The sequence below is a fragment of the Furipterus horrens genome, unplaced genomic scaffold (genome assembly GCF_987537825.1).
Source record: "Furipterus horrens unplaced genomic scaffold, mFurHor1.1.pri manual_scaffold_7, whole genome shotgun sequence".
Classification (NCBI taxonomy): domain Eukaryota; kingdom Metazoa; phylum Chordata; class Mammalia; order Chiroptera; family Furipteridae; genus Furipterus; species Furipterus horrens.
Genome location: NW_028327177.1, coordinates 130,281,503 through 130,299,817, shown reverse-complemented (window position 1 = coordinate 130,299,817; position 18,315 = coordinate 130,281,503). Strand labels below are relative to the sequence as shown.

The window sequence follows — 18,315 nt, the reverse complement described above, 5'->3', positions numbered from 1 at the left end:
ATTTCCTAACCCACTGCTTGTCGGCTACATTGATAAATGTCACAGCTGGCTCCACTTGAAGGGAAGCCAAGCCCAGTTACCCTCATGGGTAAATCAAACAGGTTTTACATACCTATGGGAACCAGAAGGAAATGAGCAGAGTCAGAAAACAGCACATTGATTAGCAGGGTTCTTTGGGAGAGAGTAAAATGCTAGCTTCAGAACCTAAAAAAAAATCCCCATACGTGTGTATGTGCTGGTGGTCGGGGTGAGTTGCAGATGGAAACATCTAGGTAAACTGGGTCACATTAGGCCCTCAGGAAGCTCAACTGTTCTTCCTAGACCCAGCCCTCTGTGTGTATATATCAGCCTGGACATGTGCTGGGCCAGTGACTCCAACCAACCTAGGGTTAAACAATACAATAGTACTATGGGGCACCATTCCAGTACCCTTGGCATGAACAGTCTTCATTTATCACCCTCCTCCACCTCAGGTCAATCCAGCCTGGTCCAAAACGCTCCTGAACTCAAAACTGGGGACCTAGAACAAGGCTCAGCGTCCCGGAGTCTGTGGATCATCCAACAGACCCTTAGACCAGATGAATGGCTTAGCTGCAGGCATCTAGGGTCAAAACCTAGGATCGTCTTTCACCATCCCTACTCGGAAAATGCCTCTCCCACCTGTTTCCACAGCCACTGCTACCACCTGTCTCAAGACCTCATCATACTAAGCCTCCCTGGTTCTACACACTTTTCACATATGTGGCTCGCACTACAGATGTATTGGACAGCACCAGTTCAGACCTTTTTGCTGCTTGTACAGATTATTACCCTTAAATTGAAAACATAAATCTACCACTCACCACTAGGTGGCACCCTACACAAATCATACTATATTTAGGGTGGGCAAGTTAAGACAGCTGTCTTTGAGAATGTCTGATCTGACAAGGAAAATGCCAGTGTCATGTGTCTCCTCCTCAGTCCAGCTGGTCTAGTCTCAGAACTTTGCCAGCTGGGAGTATGCCTTCTGCTTTTGCCATTTCATCTAGTAGAAAGATGGACAGAAGAACAATATGACCACAAATCCTTTTCCTTAAACCCCTATGCAGCTGGATCTTGTTCAACTGGAGCAAATGCTAGGAACTCCGACCCAACTCTCCCTACATCTTGTCCCAGTGCACTTGCAAACTGACAAGGCTTGCTATCTGATTTTCTGTCATGGCAGTTGGCTTTATTTCATGTCTGTGCAATTCTTGATTCAAAGCAGTATGTGTCAAAGCCTCTGTACTGTACACCGGCCACTCTGTGAAGGTTGTTGCCCTAGCAGAGTATTATAAGATATAGAGGGTTTTCAAGTAGAGAAAGTGGAGGGAGGACTGACAATCACATTAGTTAGTAAGACATAGCAACCTTATATTTAGTAACTAAGTACTGAGACTCATGAATAGGCAAATGTATAGATACAGAAAGATCAGTTGTTGCCAGGGGCTGGGGGGAGGGGAATGGGGCGTGACTGCTAATGATATGGGGGGTTCTTTTAGGGGCAATTAAAATACCCTAGAATCATATAGTGGTGATGGCTGAACAACTGTGAATATACTTAAAGCCACTCAATTGTATTTCACTCTGGAAACAGTTCTTCAGTCTTTCTTTTACAACTTTGAAAAATACAGATCAGTTATTTTGTCAAGTGTCCCTCTATCTGAGTTATTTGAAGTTTCTTCATGATTAGATTCAGATTAAGCACTTTGGGGCAGAGATGATATATCTATCTCAATGCATCATTTTAGGAGGCACCCGATACCAGTTTCCTTGATGTCAGTTTGTCCCAATATTGGTGATGTTAACTGGGATCACTTGCTAAACTTGGTGTCTGCAGGTCTTGCCACTGGCAAGTTACTATTTTCCCCTTTACAATTAATATGTAACTTGTGGAGGCTGATACTCTGAGACTATGTAGTATATTCCTCATTGAAAATTTTCACTCACTAGTTTCAGCATTTTTTCATGATTTTCTCAGTTTTCTATGGTTTAAAATGACTTGTTCCTACTCAGACTAGAAGCTGTTTAAATATATTATTGTCTTACTTCTAAGTTAATACTGATTCCTCTACAAAAAGTTAAAAGTCCTGAGCTCTGGCTCAAGCGGTTCAGTTGGTTACAGCATCAACCTGATATGCTAAGGTTGTGGGTTCGATTCCTGGTCAAGGCACATACAAAAATCAACCAATGAATGCATAAATAAGTGGATCAAGAAATAAATGTTTCTTTCTCTTTTTCCTTCTCTCTCCCCGCCCCCTCTAAAATCAATAAGTAAAAATATAAATAAATAAATAAATAAAAATTAAAAAGTCCTGATACTCTGAATATACATCTCCTAATCACAGGAGAGGCATTCAGGCTGAGAAAAGTTTGACACAAAGAATTAAAAAACAGCAGCTGCTTTCTCCTTTCTGTCCTCTTTTGTTTTCACATGTAAGCTTTGTGTCTAGACATAGAAGTAAACACACAATTGTTCAGTATAATTATATCTACCCAGTTTATTGGGCTGAATCAGCCTGGTGGGGGAGGATAGACTAATGAAGAGGTTAACACTATTTCTTCCTTCCCACTTAGGCACAGATTGGAAAAAGTACAACTTTGGAAACATAAAATAATGTTTTCAATGTCCTTATTAAGCCCATCATTTAACTTCCTTTTATTGTAGTCCTGGTGATGGTGCGTGCAGATTTATAATGAAGCTAGTGACTCAGGAGACATTCTGGACATAGAATAAAATGCTACAGGAGCAACTGATTGGGGCTCCATTGACTGGGGCTCCCAGCATCACCACTTCCTGCCTATTTATGACCTTAACTTCCCCTTTCTAAGCCTGCTTCCTCATCTGAAAAATGGGAAGAGTCGTGGTAATAATAAAATCCAACTAATTGTTTAGAAGATTAAAGAGATAATACACGTGAAGCACTTGACATGGGGTTGGCACCCGTGAGAATGCTGCAATGTTTGTCATTATCATCATTATTATTGAGCAGTCTTAACTGGGCTGAGGTGTTTGCAATGACAATGTTTTTATTTATTTTTACTTTTTAAAAATAATTTTTAATTTTTTCAGTTACAGTTGATGTACAATATTGTATTAGTTTAGGCATTTATATCAGTTACAGATACCCATCTGACACCATTCATAGTTATTACAATATTGACTATATTCCCTGTGCTGTACTTTTCATCTCTATGACTATTCTGTAACTACCAATTTGTACTTCTAAATCCCTTCACCTTTTTTATCCCTCCCTTAACGGCCCCCCCCCCCCAACAGCCTGGCAACCATCAAAATGTTTCCTATATCTATGAGTCTTTCTGTTCTGCTTGTTGGTTGAATTTGTTTTTAAGATTCCATATATAAGTGAACTCATATTGCATCTGTCGTTCTCTGTCTGAATTACTTCGCTCAGCACAATACCCTCTGGGTCCGTCCAGGGTGTTGCAGATGGCAAGATTTTCTTCTTCTTTTTTTTAATGGCTGTGTTATATCCCATTGTATATATGCACCACTTCTTTATTCATTCATCTATTGGTGGACACTTGGGTTGCTTTCATATTTTGACTATCGTAAATAATGCTGCAATGAACATAGGAATACATATGTCTTTTCAATGTAATGTTTTGGGTTTCTTTGGATACTCAGCAGTGGAATTGCTGGGCCCTTTGTCTCTTGTTATAGCCTTTATTTTAAAGTCTGTTTTGTTTGCTATAAGTATTGCTACTCCAGCTTTTTTTCTTTTCCATTTTTATGAAATAAATTTTTCTATACCTTTACTTTCAGTCTGTGTGTCTTTTGATCTGAAGTGAGTCTCTAGTAGAGAGCACATATGAGGGTCTTGTTTTGTTGTCCATTCTTACTAACAGTAGATGGTGTTGGTAGATATAGAACAGATCTGGGGTCATCTGGACCAACAAGGAGCAATCCTAAGTGGCCTTGATAATGATGCCCAATATTTTTTTTATAACCCTTACTCACTGCCAAGCACTGTTTAAATACTTTACAGCATGAACTCATGATTCTTCACAAAAGGCTATAATGAAAGTTGTTGTGCAAAAAAAAAAAAAAAGAAAGTTGTTGTGCAGATGGATGTCTCAGGCGCAAAGAGGTCACAACTAGTAGGGAATGGAGCCAATTCAAATTCAGGCAAATTCATGCATTTCATCAATAGGCTGTTTTTTCATATCCAGAAATATAAGCAGGGTAGGAACCAATATCACTAAAGAGTCAGATCATTTTAACTTATCATCAGGCACTAATATACTGGCTTCTAGATACAGGAGCTCACTCTAGGGGTTTGGCACCCTGGGAACTCACTCCTGCTTTGTGGAGTTGTTTAAACTGGAGCCTCTGTGCAGATAGAACACATCATTGCTCTTTCTCTGAAGACTGTACATATGGGGGAAAGGGCTCACCTCGTGCTTTTTAAAACATAAAAGCTTTAAAAATCCACAGCTCTGAGCATATTCTCACAGATGGGAACAAACTCACCTGAATTTGCTGAATCTGGCAACCCTGTGCATTGGCTGCTCAGCTCTCCTGCCCCATGGTTCCTCCTCTTGGCCCAGTTTTTTCTTCCCGGAGTTGCTGCAAAAACCTGCTGTGAGCAAGTGTAACCTGACAATCATTGAAAAACTAATCATTCCTATCCTGTTCCGATAGCCAGATTTTTTTTTTTTTTTAATTCAAATCCTGTAAAACTCGAACCACATATTCTTGCTTCAAAACTGGGACCAGTTTGGCATTCTGCTGAGAATTTAGGGGAAGAGTCTAATTTCAATTTAGAGCAATCGTTTTAAGAGCATACCGTCTTAATTTAAGGCTGTCAGCTTTGGCATCCCAGTCCCGCCACTAATTAGCTGTGTTATTTTGTACAAGCTACATGATCTCCCTGGGCTACAATTCCCCCATCTCATAACATCAAGCTAGTAATACTACTTAATTCACGGGATCATAGTGAGGATTAAATGAAATAATACTTTAAAACAGAACAGTGCCTGGAATGTGGCTAATAATAAATGTTCTTTACTTTTAATAATCCCATACTCCCAATTAGTTGTGAGTAAATCATGTTTTGGTGTATTTTCATTACATCCGAGGGGCATTTAGTCAGATAAATTTTTTGGATGCAAATAAATGACCTCTTAATCGACCTGATTAATTTTAAGAAACAGCCCTTTTTCACAGTGCTTTTGAGGGAAATACAACAGTCCCCCTCAGGCCTTAAATAGCATCCCACCCAGAGTCAGCTCACCAGCTGCCAGATAGCTTCATTGGTGTGGTCAATTTGGCCTGCAAGGAATTCACAAAAAAAATTTTAAGTCATTTAAAATCAATAAACTGGCAGATCTGTCAACCCCGGGCCTGCAGTGGTGCCTCCTGGAGATTGGACTGGTGTTTTACAGTCCAGCAAAGCCCCCAACTTCCCCCAGTCCACCCACCTGCGTCTCTCATCTAGTCCTCCCTGGCTCCTCCAGGCACTGGAGTTTGTAACCGATGACTCATCCAATCCTTCCCTTTTCCGATGTGGAGGCTGAGGTCCTACAGAGAAGTTGGAGACCCGACCTGGAATCTTAACAGTCAGGCCAAGGCTCTTTTTTATACCTAATATTGTTTCTTTTACATTTGGTTGTTTTCAAAGGAGGAATGAAGTAAAAAAGCAAGAAACAGACAGAGTGGGAGAACTGAAATTTTGGGATTTGAGAGGCACCATTTAGATGACTAAAATGAAACATGGGAAAAGGTGGAGGTCAGTAGGATTTTTCTCTCTGTTGAAAATAACTTCTTTTGTTGGGGGGGGCAGGAGAAGTGATACAGGTTCAGTGCAAAAGATTTAAACAATATGGAAAATAAAAAGAAGAGGGTAAAGGCTTCCCAGAATTCCACTTTCATTTACAACTTCCATTAACATCTTGGTTTCTATCCTTCCAACCAGCCTTCTCTGTGTATTTATAGATACACTTAATATAGGCACTGTAAGGGCCAAGGAATTCCTGAGAGTGCGTGGCTTTGGGATTCCACATAATCTTCAGCAGCTCCTCTCCAACTAATTCTTTAATATGGCCAGTTGAGAGTTGTTCAGTTACATCAAAGTGCTTAAGCAAATGCAGTGGCAAGGCTTTTCCCCCACCCCACCCCGCTCCAATCAGCTTGTTATTCGGCCCACCTCTACAGAGATCCTGGAGCTGCCAGTGTGCATGTTTGAAGTTTTCCTAATTGAGAACATACAAGCTGTTCTGTAAACTGATTTTTCCTGGAATATCTGTCCCTACTTGATAAATACAGACTTAAAAAAAAACAATCTCACCTTCAAGAACATCCTTAGCATCCTCAAGACAAGCTAGCAGGTCTCCTAAACAGACTTTGCTCCGTTTGATTAAAGACTGGAAAGATCTGGGGGATCAGCTGATTGGAACCCAGAGTACACATTCTGAAGTCATGGTAGGCATTATAGGAATGACTAGTTTTTCAATGATTGTATTAGTCAGCTTTTGCTGCAATAATGTAACATAGTAAATAGGCCCCAAATGTCAGGTATTTATTTTTCTATCACTGGTCTGTGCACTGCATGTGAGTTGGCCAGGCTTGCACTGGCCTTAGACTTTGCTCTGCTCTACTTGTTTCTCCTTCCAGGAGCCAGGTTAAATGGGCAATGGCTACCTGGGGCATTCTCTCCTCATGACAAGCAGCAGATATGCAGGAGGTCAAGGCAAATTTCATAAATTCAGATAAAACCTGTGGTCAGACATAGCATATATTATATTTACCAACATCCTATAGACCAAGTCCAAAGTGAATGTCGTAGAGGAGTATACTCCATACATAGCAAAGCATGTCAAGGGTGGGGAAGGAAGAAAGATTGTGAACAAAAAAATGTCTACCACTGGGACCAACCAGGATGGAGAATAAACTGAAATTTAGACTGAGATCTACTGTTGAGCCTTATAAATGCAATTTTAACCCACACTGCTTAGGAATCACAGCAGCTACATCTAGTGGGTTCCTTAATTAAAGACTTTGTCATCAAATATCCTTAATGACTGTACTCACTCTATCTTTATATTTAATATGCTTTATGCACTTATATATATATGCTTTCTATTCTATTGAGAGTTATGGAGACCTCATTTGGGTCTTAAAAAAAGAATAAACTGGCCTATCAATTTTTGAGTGTTGCAAGAACTACAGTCTCCATTCCCTTTTCCTTTCCCTGCCAAAGTCACACCAATCAGCAAAAAGAAATCGCCCTGTGAATAAAAACAGAGTACTGCTGCCAGGCAACAAATAAAAGAGCATTATTTTTATATTTTTGGGACGTTTAGCACCTTGCTCCATTGTTTCCATGGAGAATCCAATTGTCAAGATTAATCAATGCTGGAAAATTGAAATTTATGCAAAGAGGGTAGCTTAGTAAGCAAGTACCCACACTAAGGTACTCTGAGAAATATTTAGATGAAACCTCTAACCACAAATCAAGCATTATCCCCTGGCAACAAGTGACTCAACACTTGCATGTGTGGCAACTGCTTTTCTAAAGTTATTGCAATATCATTCCGTTAAAAGCACACATTTCATGTATACCACTTCCAGTATAAATCACCAATGGATGTTCAGAATGCATATGAACTGCATCAGAATACTGTAAGCAATATGTAAGGAACAGTTGTAAACAAAGTTGTCTCTCTTTTGTTAGTATGGTAATGTGTCAGTTTTTAAAGTTCTCCCCCAATAAATTAATAAAAGAGAATATCCAAGACAATTCAGAAAAAGTAAAGGAAACGGAGAGTAGTCCTATCTGAAAATAAGAAAATGTGTAGCCCTGAGGAAAGAACAGACAGCCAAGTGGAATAGAATAGACAGGCATGACAAAGAAGACATAAAAAATAATTGGGTAAAAGAAGATACACAAATAACCAATAAGCACATGAAAAGATGCTAAACATCATTGGCCATCAGGGATATCAAAGCCATGATGAGATACCGCTTCACACCCACTAGGAGGTCTATAATGAAAAGGATAGTAACGAGTGTTAGCAAGGATGTGGAGAAATCATAGCACTGTTAGTGGGAACGTAAATGGAAGAGCCTCTTTAGAAAACAGTCTGGCACATAGTGTTACGATTTGACACAGCAATTCCACTCCTGGGTATATACTAAAAAAAACCTGAAGACCTATGTACACATAAAAACTTATATACAAATGTTCATAGCAGCATTATTCATAAAAACCAAAACATATAGAAACAACCCAAATATCCATCAACTGATGAGTGGATAAATATAATGTGCTATGTGTATACAATGAAGTATTATTTGGCTATAAAAAGAAATAAAGTACTAATACATGCTACAATATACATGAACCTTAAAAACATTATGCTAAGTGAAAAAAGGCAGTTTCAAAAAACACAGATTGTGTGATTCTTATTATATGAAATGTTCAGAATAGGCAAATCTACAGAGACGGAAATATTAGTGATTGCCTAAGGCTGTAGTGATTGGGGGAAACCCGTGGGGGCACAGCCAAAGGATGCAGGGTTTTTTTAGGGGGTAATGAAACTGTTTCAGAATTGTGGTCATGGTTGCACAACTCTGTGAATATACTAAAAACCACTGAATTGTATTCTGTGAATGTGTGACTTGTCTGGTATGTGAATTATAGTTCAATAAAGATATTATAAAAATAATTGGGGAAAGGAGGAATATCGTTTTGGAAAATGGATTAGCAAGGTGAAAATAAAATCAGTTCAGACCCTTAATCAATATTAAACTTTAAAATCATTTCCAAATAAACCAGAGTTAAGTATAAAAAGTTTAAAATGTTAAAGAGAAAAACTAGATATCTGCATGCAAAAGAATGAAATTAGAGCCTTTCCTTATACCAATATACAAAAATTAACATAAAATGGATCAAGTACCTAAATGTAAGAGCTAAAACTATAAAACTCTTGGAAGAAAACAGTGGAAAGGCTTCATGACAATGGATTTGGCAGTGACTTCTTGGATATGACACCAAAAGTATAGGCAACAAAAGAAAAAAAAAGATAAATTGGACTTCATTAAAATTTAAAACTTTCGTGCATCAAAGGCACTGCCAACAAAGTAAAGAGGCAACCCATGGAGAAAATGCTTGCAAATCATATCTGATAAGGGATTAATATCTAGAGAACCCCTACAACTCAACAGCATAAAAACAAAGAGCCAGATTAAAGCATGGTCAAAGGACTCAGATAGATATTTCTGTAAAGAAGATACACAAGTGGCCAATAAGCACATAAAAAGGTGCTCAATATCACTAATCATTATGGAAAGGCAAATAGAAACTACACTGACACACCACTTCACACCCATTATGGTGACAATCAAAAAATCAGAAAATAACAAGTGGTGAGGATGTGAACCATTAGAATCCTGTGCACTGGTGGGAAAGTAAAATGGGATAAAGCTGTGGTAGAAAACGGTAGGGTGGTTCCTCCAAAACATTAATCATAGAATTAGCACATGAACCAGTAATTCCACTTCTGTTTATATCCAGAAGATTGAAAACAGATATTTGAAAAGATATTTGTGCACTCAGGCTCATAGCAGCATTATTCACAGTAACCAAAAGGCAAAACAACCCAAATGTCCATCAATGAATGAATAGATAAACAAAATATGTTATATATGTACCATGAAATATTATTCAGCCTTTAAAAGGGCAAATCCTGAGACATGCTACAGCATGGATGGACCTTGAGGACATTATAATAAGTGAAATAAGCCAGACACAAAAGAACTGAATATAATTTTAAAATCCTAAATGCTGCTGCTTTGTTTCCTTCTCTAGGGAAGGAAAAGCTTCAGACCTTTCTCGCTTATCAGTTAAGTGATGTTTGAAAGGGAAGGTCAGATAATTATCTGAGCTGTTTTAAAATTGGGAAGAGTTATGTTTACAGAGACACACAATTTAATATACCTATTAAACATATCTGGAAACTGATTTTTTTTTAAGTGAGTCCAAGAAGTGTGTGTAAAGGTTACTGTCCCTGAGAAATGAAAAGGAGTAGTGGTCTAACACCAGCCATCCCCACTGATGTCATTCCATTAACAAGCTACAGGTTCTGTATTCTCCAACTTTCCCGGTAGCTATGTGTGGTTGTGTGGCCAATGAGTTATAAAAAGTAGTGTGTGGCAGCTTCTGGGGAAACTACCTTAAAAGACAGTGTCATATGCTCTTTGCTTCCTTCTTGTTCCCTTCCTAAACTGCTACCTGCTACCTGCAATGTGAATGTAAGGGTTGGAGAATGGGGGCCACACTCTAAGGGTGGCAGAGTGGAGACCCAGCAATAGGTGGGTTGTTGTGACTTTGGAGACACCATACAAGCTATAGACGGCATGTCTGCAGACATATTAGAAAATACCTTCCTGTCTTATTTACTATTTTAAAATATATTCTCCCTGATAATTGCGGCCTAAATTAATTCTGACTCCTACAGTAGTTATCACTGAATTGTTGGAGTATAGTGGTTTTTGCCTTTTTAAAATATTTTTTGTATTATCTGGTTTTTCATGATTAGCACATTACTTTTTTAGTAAGAAAAAAGCTATTTACATGTAACTACATATGATGGTGTTAATGTATACTAAAACATAGATATATATATACTTAATACATATAATATATATAGAATACATTATATTTTGTATCTACATATTTATTCACATATATTCATATATACAAGGGTGAACAAATGTAGGTTTACAATTGTATGTGAAACAGAGTTTATTCTTGTATTATTATTTATTAATTGTATTATTTTCCATACAAACAACTGTAAACCTACTTTTGCTCACCCCTGTATATACATTTCCATCTTTTTATGTATTGGAGGTTTGAAAACTGTCTTCTGTCATTTGGTCACATGTCAGATGAATGCATTTCCAAAACAAGTGGAACACAATCACAACTAGTCAATCAAGTAAATTGAGAATTTAGTCTCAAGGCTTTGTTTCAATCACTATGTTGGGGAGGCAAAGATGAGTTAGAGCTGAAGATTATAAGAGGTGGGAGACAGGGATGGATGGAGATTTGGGAAAGACATGCTAATAAAATGGGAGCCTTGACACTCATCAGCAAGGCAAGATCTGAACTCCCCCATTCTTTTTTGGAAGGCGACAACCCATGCAGATCCAGGGACACCAATGTTATTTCAATGTTCATAGAATCTTTATCACAACGTCGTTGTTGTTTTTCCCCTGTCTTCTCTGACTCCTACATAATTAGAACCAGGTAAACCAGTTCTCCAACCAGAACCATTATGGAGGAGGCAGCCTGGAATCATTTAGAAAAAGAAATAAACACATGATTCATCTAGATTACTGCCACATTTGCCTCTGGGTAAAATATAAAAGAACGTGCTTTACATGAGATTAGAAACAAAAGATCAGGATAAGTATTTCTTTCATCTCTTATGAGAATAAGAATATTGAACATCTCTCTAGAACTTTCTATCCTGGTAATAGAATGGCCAAATACTCCATGTTCTCTTTTCCTATGATTTTGTTTTCATCAGCTATGTATACATAAATTTTAAAAAATAAAATATTAAAAAGTTCAAAATCACTCCTCCTTGCCATTCGATCCTACTCTCTAGAAGCAACTGCATTCAATACTTTTGTTTATTCTTCCATTGGCATAGTTCTAAATAATATGCTTACTATGTTAATACTTGATTTGTCAAATTTAGACATAATTTATAGCTTTCTGAATCAGACAGTTTCAAGTCAGAGAAATAAAATCCGCATCAGATGACTTAGTAGAGAAAACGCAATGCAGCTATAAAGGGCTTAGAACTGTAGTTCTTAATTGGGGGCGATATAGCTCACCAGGGAACATTTGCCAATGTTCTGGTAACATCTGGAGACATTTTGTTGTCACAACGGGGCAAAGGCTGCTGGAATCTAGTGGGTAGAATCTGTCCATGAATATTGCTAATTATTTAATGATACACAGGACAACCCTCCCAACAAAGAATCATCCAGCCTGAAATGTCAGTAGTGTTGAGGCTGAGAAAACTTGGATTAGAAGACTTGGAAGGATAACCTGGGGAAGGGGAGGCAACCCTAAGGTGAGCAACTGCGAGAAGCCACTACTAGCTCCAGAGCCAGTGGGTCAGTGGGAAAAGGCAGTGTTAACAGAGGCCATCAGAGTGAGCAACCAACCAGGCAGAATGGCTCGGCAGGAGCAGGGAAGAGAATCAGAGGCAGCTGAAGCCATCGAGGAGAAACAGCCACCATCAAGGCAGAGAGGGTTGGAAGTAGAACTATCCCGGCTTCTACTTCATTCTCGCCATCCAATTTCCTGGCACTTCCAATGGCTGAAGTCGGCCAGAAGCCAGTCATCAAGGTCTGGGCAATTTACAGAAGTAGCCATGTGCCACAGGAGTCCAAGAGAGGAAAGGCAGGGAATAAATTTGAGAACAATTAGTCAAATATCAAGCTCATCTTCCTATTATGGAAGATAAGGATCACACTCTACTTAGTGGCCACTTCCCTTAATACCCTTCTCTGTAGATAGATATAGATATCTCTTATAAATGTTATTTACATTTACATTATATATAGACCATTGAGAATGTAGACTGTTTACTCATATTATTAATGTTAATCATAATGTTACAATCATTTCATGTTATGTTGTAAATGTTGTTAAACATAGTTAGGTTTCCTTTCCTGTACAACCTTTTGTTTTTCTTGGAGTTAACAATAGTCTTTTTTGTTTGCTTAGTTGTTTTTGTTTGTTTTGTTTTGTTTTTGCAATCAATAAGAAATTTACTTGTTTTAAAAAAATCCAAATGCTGGCATTGCCCAGAAAAATTTAACAGGTTTATTATATTATTATAAAGTTGAACCGCTGAAACTAGTTCACTGAAACATCTTGACTTGAATTAATGCTTTATGTCCCGCATTTATATTTTAAAAATTCACACACACATGAAAATGGAAAAACTGCCAATACCTGATTTCTGTCCCTTATTTTCCACTTGCAATCATATACTTAGGTACCTTTTGACCCCATGGGGGAAAAAAATCTAATGTTCAGAACTACCAATAACAAGAAGAATTAAAAAAAAAAAATGTTTCCCATCATAGTATTATAAATTCTTAATCACGTTTGCCACATATGTGGTGTGCCGGCTGGATGTCTTTTGGCATCATTGTTAAACATTTGGCATGGATAGCACAAAGGTTGGTGCCTTCAAAAAGGCCAAACAGGTAGGCTTCACTTGCCTCCTGCAAATCACCAATAGCTGCACTCTGGAAGTGCAGATCTGTTTTGAAGTCCTGAGGAAGTTCTTGGTCCAGACGCTGGAAGGGAAGTTTGCAAATCAGAAGCTCAGTGGACTTCTAATAACGTCTAATTTCACGAAGTGCCACAGTACCAGGCCTGTAGCGATGAGGTTTCTTCACCCCTCCAGTAGAGGGCGCACTCTTGCAAGAGGCTTTGATAGCCGGTTGCTTCCTCAGTGCTTTACCACCGGTCCTTTTACAGGGCAGTGTGCTTTGTACGAGCCGTGGTAGAGAGATCTCTTTACTTATCCCCCTTTTCCTTCGGCTGGAGCTCAGGAAGCTGGGGGAAGCGCTGGCATTAGAGAGCAATGGCAGCTGACTGCTTAGTTTTGTGTGCACCAATCACTAATTACACCCAATTCTCCATTAAGTTTATAAGTCTTCTTTAACATTGTTTTTTAATACATTTCTTCAAATGCATTGTCTATTAGTTTCTTTTTTTAAGGATCATTCTATAATCCTCTCTCCTTTAGCCTCTGTCCTTTGAATATATCCATAAGTTTCCATAGCTTTTTCTTTTAAATAAAGTTTTACCTCTTTTTAGTCTGTCTGTTGGTATCTTTCTGTTAATTACATTATTTTCCCCAATGAGAGAGCCACACAATAAATGATCAATCGCTTCCATAGGATCTATTTCAGAATTAATGGTGGCCCCAGTCTATAGATGGGAAGCCCTGGACTTGGTAGATCAAATCCAGGTACTTGTCTTTGTTTTTGTGCTTGGAGTAGACACTATTGGTGCCCTGCCCTGATCCCTTTTGCTGTGTTGATGTCCTCATCCCTAGCTATTGTAAGTAAGGCTGCTAATGGCTCAAACCTTTCTCTGGAGAATTGCTCTTGGCCAATGGGATCAACCTTAATTGGGAAATGCTTCTGGGAACCCAACCTAGAACAATGGTCAATGTTTTTGGCTTCCTAACATTCATTGGCCCATTCTGATAGCACCAGGATTTCTTTTTGGGAAATGACCTTCCCGCCACCCTACTGTGGACAGTCTTGACGTGACTGTAAATCTAGGTACCTGCCCGTCCATCATGGAAGCTAAAAGGGGTTTGTGAGGTCTCCTTGTAGTAGACCCTTTCTTCTCATTGCTTTGGTACAGCAGACCGAGGTTTGTGACTTAAACTCAGCCAATTTGATTCTCTCTCTAGGTATTATGAATATTGAGTGAGTAATACAGAAATGGAAAGACTCGTTGGAGTTCATTTACTTCATCATAGGCTTCTGCTAACTTATTTCTCCTCAATATTTCTGTTGTTCTTGCCTCTTAGCTTCCAACACCTTGGTTCCTGCCCATTTCAAAGCTATTTGGTTAGGTTTTTGTCAGTGTTCCAAATCCTTCCAGTAAGTCCCCTTTTGTGTAAGTTCTCTCACCTCAGGTTCTCTTGCTTTTAACCTAAAGAGTCACAGTAGTACAGTTATCTCAGTTTCTTTTGTCTAAGTGTAGAGTGAAAAAAGATCTGGGAACAGACCACTAATTCACAAGAGGATAAATTCCGGGCTTTTGAACTTAATGAGAAAAAGCCTACCTGGATGGCTCTCCTTGCTTCAGTGAAAAAGTAGGAGTTTACAAAGCATCTCTCAACTGGTTAATTATACTTTGATCCTATGTCAGATGCTGAATTAGTTTCTCCTCTCAGAAAGCTGGTACCTGGCTTCCAGCCTCAAAACTATACATCTCAATCTGAAACCTTATCTTTGTTGGCACTTTTCCTTTTCTTATATGTTGGTGCATTTTTTTCCATATCTTTTCCTACATGTTCATGCAACAATCCTGAAAATGGAGCAGTTCAACTATATGAAGACAGCAGTACTTCCTAATAAAGCTATCTTCTGAAGGAAAATAATCTTCCTTATGAGTAGAATTTTTACCCCCAAATTGTTGTTTTTATATTGTAGTGAAGGAAATGAGCTCAGCAGAAAAACCAAAATAGACATGCGTGACTCCAGATGAATCTAAAGACAACCCTCTGGTCTGAGTTACCAGGCAACTGTCTCTCCAAGGATGCTATCACTTTAATTTTATAGAATAACCGGGCATGTGATTTTCTGATTCAAGAGACTGTGGAATAGTAATGAATTCATCTTTAAAGATTAAAAAAAAAATTATGAGCAGAAGTCTTTCTCTGGCTTGGCACTCATTTTGCTGTTTTTCCTTTCACAGTTCCTTTGTTGTGTGCCTTCAAAGCAAGTAGGTTTTCATCTGTTTAGTATGTTTTTTGTTGGATCCTGCTGAAAGTGGGGATGGATGAAAAACCATTCAAGGTGCTGATTTTCAGCTGCTTCATATTCTGACCATATGGTTATTAAGGTATTTCATGCCCAAGGAGCTAAAGAAAAAAATTGCATATAAACATCACCTAAAATAATAGTTATGATAAATTCACCCTATGCTTAGAAGCAAGATCACTGCACACAAGTAAACAATTATTGGATAAAGAGCTGGACAAAGAAAAAGGGTGCGCAGCAGAGTGTTTTCATTCAATATTTGAAACTGCAGTAACACTACTGTCTGCTTGGGTGCCTGTGTATAAAACGACAGAAAAGACTTTTAGAAAAAAAACTGCATGCTAATTTTCCTTTTTTGTCTGTACCATGATATGTTACTCTTTATTCATCTGCTCACTAATGAGAGCCTAATTTGTGCAAGAGTCTCTGATAAATATGAATGTAATCCAGTGGAATCCATAGTCCCAGGCTTCAAGGTGTTTACTCTCTAGAGGTGGAAAGAGACATGTCAGCAACTCTTGACCAATGGTATTAGAATGAAAGTAGTAGGCTTTGTGGCCCTGGCTGGTTTGGCTCAGTGGATTGAGCGTCGGCCTGCGAGCTAAGTGTCGCTGGTTCGATCTTCCAGTCAGGGCACATCAGAGAAGGAAAACTCTGACTCCAAAAAACCTCCGCTGCCTTGCGGCATACCTCTTCAGGGGAAAGGCTAAGGGAGTAAACCCCGACAGAAAATCCGGAGCCGGAGTCCCTAAGGCGGTTTGACGTTGTAGTCAACACCGGCAACTCCTGCGGCGCACCTGAAGCCAAGCTGTATTGACTCCGTCTTTCCCTTGGACCCTTCAGCTGCGAAGAGAGGGGAGGTCTGCTGCATGGGCAACAGCAGACCCTCCATATCACCCTGCCCAGGCTCTGTAGCTTCAGCTTCACTGGAGAGGACACTCCAGCATCATCGCAAGATGTCGATTCAACACGGGAGGAGACAGATACCGTGTCACTCCCGAGTCGGACTGCACAGCCATTCTCGGCGGTGCAGATAGACTCTTAAGAAGCTACACCATCATCTCTCGAGACGGACGGCTGCCGACGACGACGACGAGTAGGCTTTGCTATCTGTGCCATTATAAGTGGCCCACTACATAAGGCTTTTTGACATTGTTAAATATATTATTTATAGTGTAAGCTTGTTGTATGTTATCAGTCAGGATTCTTGACTGCCAACAGTGGAAACTAACTAAGCAAAAAGGGAATGTAGGAGAAGGACGTCAGGGGAATCCAGTCTGTACGGCCAGGCATGGAAAAGGTACAGCCTAAGGGACTCCAGGGGGCTGGATATCAGAAATCCCAGGGCAGCCACACTCCGGAAGAGTATAGTCAGCAAGCCACTGCTGCCTGCAAGAAGTGACCTCCAGGTGTCACTCACTCCAAATGCCAGTCTCTGGTGGAGAGCACTTCCTTGATCCGGAATGTTCAGGCCCTCTGCCTGTGTCAGGTGATCACGGAGGACCTTCGCTTAAGAAAGCTGCCACTACTTTCCACTAAGGCCACATATGTGAGGGATTCTCCCAAATCTAGCTCAACAAACAGGAAGGTGAGGTTACATTTTAGAAGCAAAGAAAAAGAAAAAAAAAAAGCCAATTGTTCACTACATGTAAACCTTTGAATCTGAAAATCTAGGTGAAATCTAGACACAATGAAGACAATTTTTAAAAATATAATTAGGGGAGAAATTAAAGAAGACTGGTGATGAAATCATCTACCTCAAATCTTTAATTGTATAATTATGGAAATAATACTTTAGATAACTGTGACTGTCTACTGACAACCATCTAATTGGTCGAAGAAAATGGATTCCTGCTCAGACTCTCTCCCTTTCTGGTCACCATACTCTTCAGTGTATCATATTCAGAGCTGGCACACACTGTTTTGGCTGCATCAGTTGTTAAAATGTTGAAATACTTTGAACCAGTTGGTAAATGGCTGCTGCCCCAGTTCCATTGGTGCAGACGATGTTCTGTTCCACCTTGCACCCCATTTTCTCGCTGGTTTCACCTCTAATAGGCAGCACCTGCGGCTCTTCAGCAGCTGCTCAGCCACAGGCACAGAAAGCCAGAGGTGCTAGAGGAGTTATATCCTTGCCCCCTGACGCCCTTAAACAGTAACTAAGACACGCTAAGATCCTTTGCCTTTTTAAAAACAATGAGATTATTTATTTATTTTTAAAGAGAGGGGAATGGAGGGAGAAAGAGCGGGAGAGAAACACTGATATGCGAGAGAAACATCCATCGATTGGTCACCTCTTGCATGGCCCCAACCGGGGTCCATGTGCCCTGACCTGAATGGAACTGGTGACCTTTTGGTTTGGGGGACAACGCCCAACCCACGGAGCCACACCAGTCAGGGCTCCCTTGCCTTTTGCTGGGAGAAATGTGCAGCAAAGCTTACACCCCAGAGTTGCTCTGTGGGATCAGGCTAAAGCTACCCTCTGGGACTTGAAATATCAACTTGACTGAGACACAGCACCTGCTCCATTCACAAAATTTCCCAGTTTCCGGGCAGACTTCAATACACAGCGGCAGGTCCCTGTCAGTTAGGTGTGAGCCACATGAACCTATTACTTCGGTCATGGGTGTTTGGACTAGGGATAGGCAACTCACCTAAGCCAGGCCAATCAGGGCCTCTCCCCACAAATATGAAACTTAAACTAAGGGTCAGAGTGGTTGGGACTTGTTGAC

At 39.6% G+C, this 18,315-nt stretch overlaps 1 long non-coding RNA gene across 1 annotated transcript in view; it reads right to left on the bottom strand.

The window, feature by feature from the left end:
* The window catches only part of LOC150005227 (uncharacterized), a 392,161-nt gene that overhangs the window by 353,426 nt on the left and 20,420 nt on the right, over positions 1-18,315 (bottom strand). Inside the window, exons 4-5 of the long non-coding RNA XR_016512428.1 lie at positions 5,277-5,314; positions 4,514-4,622 (exon numbers count right to left, since the gene is read on the bottom strand). This is a non-coding gene — a long non-coding RNA (uncharacterized LOC150005227). The remainder of the gene's footprint in view (positions 1-4,513; positions 4,623-5,276; positions 5,315-18,315) is intronic.